The following is a 7,313-nucleotide window of genomic DNA, read 5'->3' on the forward strand; positions in this document are numbered from 1 at the left end:
TTTAGTTCCATTTGGCGTCTTTCTTCCGTTAGCTCAAACCGGCATCTCCCCTCCTTTAGCTCCATCTGGCATCTATCCTCTTTTAGCTCCATGCAGCATCATTCCTCCCTAAGCTCCATGTCATGGCAAGCATTGTGATATTGTAGGGTCGGGCTGAGGGAGGTGATTAGGTGGTGCTGATCCAACAGGACTGGGGGGTAACCCACTTCGTGGCACCGGCAGACATGAGACTGAGACGAGGGTTGTGTACAACAGTTCCGATTTTAATGTCCGTTTTTTGGATGACCACCGTACTTCATCACAGGAATAGTCCACAATTCACTTTTACACACAGACCCGGGTACCTTCTCTTTCTTAGTTTCACCGTTCGTGGCGTCCTCTATGGCTCTTCCCCGCTGTGGCTGCCCTAAGCACTTTCACCACAGCGTTTCACCCTTTAGAGTACGCCGTACACCTGACACTCACAGTCTGTCTCTGTCCGCAGCCACTGTCCTTTTTGGGTCACCCCCCGTGACTGTCTCCACTGTCAGTAGCTCTCTGTAGGCCTTTTCCATCTTTCTACCTACAGCAAACTCTCCTCTCTAGTGAGCTCCCTTGGCTGACTGGAACTTCCAGAGCCTTCCCTGACCTCTTATACTCCAAGTCGCCCCGCCCACTATCACCTGACAGTAACCTTTGACCAATGGCAGTTACCTTGACTCATGGCAGTTACACAGTCACTCTCCTATACTCCCCACTGCCCTCTAATGGTCAAACTTCCACATGACACCTTTTTCTCTTTATCTCAGCCTACACTGCGCTTTCTCTCTGTCTCTTACTACAGACAGACCTGTCCATCAGCTCAGCCTCCCCACAATATCACGACATCAGGATGTGCATCACCTGAGTTGCTGAATAGAACTCAGGCAAAGTATATCATGACATCATGACATGCATTGTAATGTGAGAGTCCTATTTAGCCCAAGAAGCCCAAATACGAAATGAAGAGGACGCTGCACAAAAATAGAAAGAAGACACCGGACAGAGAGTCATGGAAGAACAGACATGGGAACAGTGGTGGAATAGGTGAGTGCCAAAGTGAGTATCAATTATCAATTACTTTCTTTTTAAACCATACGTTTATTAAGTTCTGGAGACTGGATGAATCAAATAACTAATTCCTGGCCAAATTCAAGTAAACTGCCAAACACAAATTTTGGCAGATTTGCAACCCTCTAATGTGGAGATTTTACATTTGTGATATTGGCTTATAACACTCATTTTTAACCCCTTAATGACTGCCAATACGCCTTTTAACGGCGGCAGTTAAGGGTACTTATGACTCAGCGCCACTTTTTAACGGCGCTGAGAAATAAGTATATAGAACTCCCCAGATTCAGAATTCCTCCAGGGGCTCAGCTACTAGGGTAGCCAAAACCCTAGTAATCATGGTGGTTTTGGAAATTTTGTTGGAAAATTTAGAAATCGCTCGTCAAATTTTAACCCTTATAACGTCCTAACAAAAAAAAATTATGTTTCCAAAATTATGCTGATGTATAGTAGACATATGAGAAATGTTATTTATTAACTATTTTGTGTGACACCAATCTCTGATTTTACTGTAAAAAAGTAAAAGTTTGAAAATTGCTAAATTTTCAAAATTTTTGCCAAATTTCCTTTTTTTGCATAAATAAACGAAAGTTATATCAGAGAAATTTTACAAAGTAACATTAAGTACAATATGTCACCAAAAAACAAAGTCAGAATCAGTGGGATACATTAAAGTGTCCCAGAGCTATAACTTCATAAAGTGACAGTGGTCAGAATGGTAAAAATTGTCTTGGTCATTAAGTACCAAATTGGCTCTGTCACTAAGGGGTTAATGAATTAGTAAGCAAGAGTTTGAATATTTTAGCAATGCTCACTTCTACAAAGTGCATTTCTAGTTCCCTTAAATTCTCCTTTGAAATGACCTTACTCTGAAGCACAAAACCTTTTACATGACTGTGATCACAAGAGGATTGTAGCTATGGCCAGCTCGGCTTGTCTGGCACATGATAGAAGTGCCATATGTAGTCCCATAAATCAACATGACTTGTATTGAAGGAAGGAGCTGAAGACTGATTCCTACAGTGAGTATAGAAAAATTCTTCTTGTTTCTAGGCAGGATAAAAAGAAATCCAAATTACAGTCACAACTCATTTCACGCCTCAACAGGATGGAACATCCGGACGATAGAACAAAAATAACTACATGTAGGTCGACAAAAGCAATAAAGGAATGGCCAAGACAATAATCAACGCAATCTAAGGTTTATCAAAATCTTCATAGACTTTGTAAAAATACATTGGACATGATTAAAAGTATAATTCAGCGAGTTAAAGAGGGTAGAAGATTTGTATAACCCCAAGGCAAGTTAAACAAAAAGATGTACAACTTTGTAAATAGTCTATGTTAAAAACTCTCATGCCATTTATTGTATGCAGCTCCTATGTTACCCTCTTTGTTGCCGTGGCTTCAGGCTACAAATGAACAAGATGAGCAGTCTGATTTTACAGTCATGTTAATCTAATTTCTCAGAACCTTCCACTGGTTAACTTAATAATCACCTTGACCCTACACCTGTTCCACTTCTGCCGCCTCCTGACAAGTTCTCTACAAATCTTGATCTGACCATTTCTTTCATTCAGCATAGATAGTCTTCTTCCAGCATCCAGGGACAATGCACGCTAAACAAAGAAAGAGGTTGCAGATGACTAGATGGGGGTATCTGATGGTGGGACAGGTGAGGGGCAAGTTGATTATTATAATACACTAGCTGAAGAGCCCGGCGCTGCCCGGACATAGTAACTAACTACGGTTAGTTATAACAAATTATAATGATTATATCTATATATATAAAACTGAGTGTAGAGCCCACTCCGCATAGCCACATTCACTATAATATCCCACATCAACCTGTCAGCCAGAGCTACCGGACTACTACCCCTAGTATCCCACATCGTCCCGTCAGCCAGGCCACCGGACTACTACCCCTAATATCCCATATCATCCCATCAGCCAGAGCCACCGGACTACCCCTAATATCCCACATCATCCCATCAAAGCCACTGGACTGCTACCCCTAATATCCCACATCATTCCATCAGAGCCACCGGACTACTACCCCTAATATCCCACATCATCCCATCACCCAGAGCCACCGGACTATTACCCCTAATATCACACATCATCCCGTCAGCCAGAGCCACCGGACTACTACCCCTAATATCCCACATTATTCCATCAGCCTGGTGTCAGAACCAGAGCGCTGAGTGGAACGGTCCTAACTTCCATACCGGGATCCCTTTAAGAGAGACCTGGTGTCAGAACGAAAGCGCTGAGTGGATTTGCCCTGACTTCCATACCAATGATCCCTTTGATAGAATAAATCAAAAAAGGAAGAAGCTATATGCCATAGAATTATAAAATAACAGAATTTTATTGAACAATATTAAAAAATACCATAAAAATCAAGTGCAAAAATTGGAGACACAATGCACAGAATGGCCACCCAGTCAAGGTAAGCAGGCTAATACATGTGGAAAATCCCATTGGAAAATATTTAAATAATCTGTGGGAAAACCCTCACCTAAAAACGCATACAGTAGGCTCAATCAACAGGAGTGTTAAATGGAACATCCATCTATATGAGATATAATGTCAAGATGGGTCCCAAGATGTAAGTATATTATGATATAGGCTCAAGTAAGTATAGCTGAAGTGAGAAGAAGCAAACAAGAACTATCTGAAGAGCTGACAGCCTAAAGGTGTGTAACAGATCAAGGAGACCAAAGTAAGTTATGGAGAGGAGTTTGCCTACATTACCTTAAGTGGTGGCGGTACCCCGACACGTGTTTCGCGTGGTGCTTTCTCAAGGTGAGTGTATGGTACGGGAGAGAGTGAAGGCCTTTTATATTGTGCCCAGAGTCAGTGGCGGCAGCGGTAAAAGTGCGGCGCTTCTGGCAGCAGGACCTACCCAGCATCATCATGGGTTGGCATCACGTGGTGTTAAACCACGCTCTCTCCTGATGCATCAGGGCAGGGGGGCGGTGCAGGCACCAATCAAGATGCATCTTCCCCGAGAGACGTAGAGGCAGGAAGCTGATAGAAGCGCACACCACTGGAGAGGGGGATGAAACATGTTGTTTATAACATGTGGCACCAGGATAAAGAGTGTCAGGATCCTGTCAGCGCCAGTATGCAGCCTCCACTGAGCAGGGACTCACCCGCACTGTAGGGGGGCCCGGGGTCAGGTACAGCCGGAAAGTACAGATACACAGGACCTGTGGACGCTGAAGATTAGCAAGCAGTCATAGGACCTACGGTCATGTGACTGCAAGGGGGCGGGGCTTAGCATCCTGCTTTCAGAGATGGCAGGACACTATACAGAAATACTCAGAGTCAGGCAAAACAGAGGTCATACACAGAGATATCAGTAAAGTACCAGGGATGAGACAGAACGGATAGTCAGGGCCAAGCAGAAGTCAAAACCAAACAGACATAGAAGGTACCAAGCAGAATCCAAAGCAATATCCAGAGAACAGACCGAGTCATACACAGAGAATCAAGCAACCAGAACACAGCACAAACACACTCAGGGGTCACCACACAATGCCAACGGTGAAAGTATAACTGACGGGGATGGGAGCGTCCTGAGGCTATAAGAAGCCTCTCCCAAAACCAGGGAGAGGCCACAATCTTAGCCCCAGGTGTGCAGGTAAGCCTGCACTGGGATCACAACCTTTAACCCCAGAGATGCCAGTCATCAGCACTTGGTTCCAGACATTAACCCCACATGTGCGAATCAAACCTGCACTGAGTTCATGACAAAGAGAAGGAAGTGCAAAACGAATGTGTGAACAGTGTGAGCCTGGGAATGAGTTTGAGACACTGACACTGAGGAGTGTGAAATACAGAAAGAGGTGTTCAGCAGCATATAAACAAATAGTGTTTATCATATAAATAAATTCATTGACAAAGTGTGCAATCAGCTGGTATGTAAAGTGACTGGTGCAATAATAAGTCAGCTATTCAAGTGACAGCACATATAAGATGAACATGACAAAATGTCACCAAAGGTTAAGTGGCAATTAGAGTTGAGCGATACCGTCCGATACTTCAAAGTATCGGATCGGAATGGATCGGCCGATCTTAAAAAAAAGTATCGGTATCGCCGATTCCGATACCGGAAGTCCCATTCAAGTCTATGGGACTTCCGGTATCGGAATAAGAAAAATCCTGTTTTTCCCTTGTACAGCCTCTCTGGGGTCTGTACGGGCCTTTCGGGGGGCTGTGCCGGCCTGCCAGGGGGTCTGTGCAGGCTCCGGTGGTCTGTGCCGGCCTGCCGGGGGGCTGTGCAGGCTCCGGTGGGCTGTGCCGGCCTGCCGGGGGGCTGTGCCGGCCTGCCGGGGGGCTGTGCAGGCCCCGGGGGGGCTGTGCCGGCCTGCCGGGGGGCTGTGCCGGCCTGCCGGGGGGCTGTGCAGGCTCCGGGGGGCTGTGCCGGCCTGCCGGGGGGCTGTGCAGGCTTCGGGGGTCTGTGCAGGCATCGTCCGATGGGACTACAAGTCCCATCGGGCGATGCCTGCTACCATGACAGTGATTGACACATTAGCCAATGATGGGACAGTAGTAGTCCCATCATCCGGCTAATGTGTTGAATGTAAAAAAAAAAAAAAAATAAAAAATAAAATTACATGCTACATACATGCTACATACATACAACATGCATACTACATACATGCTACATTCATACTACATACTACATACATGCTACATTCATACTACATATATACTACATGCAACATACATACTACATATATACTACATGCATGCAACATGCATACTACATATATACTACATGCAACATACATACTACATATATACTACATGCATGCAACATGCATACTACATATATACTACATGCTACATACATACTACATATATACTACATACATACTGCATGCTACATACATACTACATGCTACATACATACCACATATATACTACATACATACTACATGCATGCTACATGCTACATACATACCACATACATACTACATACATACTACATACATACTACATGATACATACATACTACATATATACTACATGCAACATACATACTACATATATACTACATGCATGCAACATGCATACTACATATATACTACATGCTACATACATACTACATATATGATACATACATACTACATATATACTACATGCATGCTACATACATACTACATGCTACATACATACTACATAAATACTACATACATACTACATACATACTACATGCATGCTTCATACATACTACATGCTACATACATACCACATACATACTACATACATACTACATGCTACATACATACTACATATATACTACATGCATGCTACATACATACTGCATGCTACATGCATGCTACATACATACTACATGCTACATACATACCACATATATACTACATACATACTACATACAATACATTCATACAATACATACATAGACATACAGTACATATAACATAGAGTAACATACTTACCAATACTTGTCACATTGTTCCCCGAAGCCATTGTCTTTTACGGAATAAATATTAACATAACAAACCACAAAAATACTCACCCACGATCCGAAGCAGTCCACGAGTGTGTCCCACAACGATCTTGGGTAGAGAACTGCAGCATCAGCTGTTGCTGCCGTTCTCTACGGGCTGCAGGAATCCAATGACGGAAGGTAGGTATCCTTCCGCACTGTATTCCTCCGCCACTTAAAAAAAAAAAGTCCCTAGTCTCACTTTATGCCATTGCTGCGTGGGAATTTCCCACACAGCAATGGCATAAAGTGAGACTAGGGACTTTTTTTTTTTAAGTGGCGGAGGAATACAGTGCGGAAGGATACCTACCTTCCGTCATTGGATTCCTGCAGCCCATAGAGAACGGCAGCAACAGCTGATGCTGCAGTTCTCTACCCAAGATCGTCGTGGGACACACTCGTGGACTGCTTCGGATCGTGGGTGAGTATTTTTGTGGTTTGTTATGTTAATATTTATTCCGTAAAAGACAATGGCTTCGGGGAACAATGTGACAAGTATTGGTAAGTATGTTACTCTATGTTATATGTACTGTATGTCTATGTATGTATTGTATGGATGTATTGTATGTAGTATGTATGTAGTATATATGTGGTATGTATGTAGCATGTAGTATGTATGTAGTATGTATGTAGCATGCATGTAGCATGCAGTATGTATGTAGCATGCATGTAGTATATATGTAGTATGTATGTAGCAAGT

This window comes from Dendrobates tinctorius, unplaced genomic scaffold (assembly GCF_039654945.1).
Source record: "Dendrobates tinctorius isolate UK_male_01 unplaced genomic scaffold, ASM3965494v1 ptg000058l, whole genome shotgun sequence".
Classification (NCBI taxonomy): domain Eukaryota; kingdom Metazoa; phylum Chordata; class Amphibia; order Anura; family Dendrobatidae; genus Dendrobates; species Dendrobates tinctorius.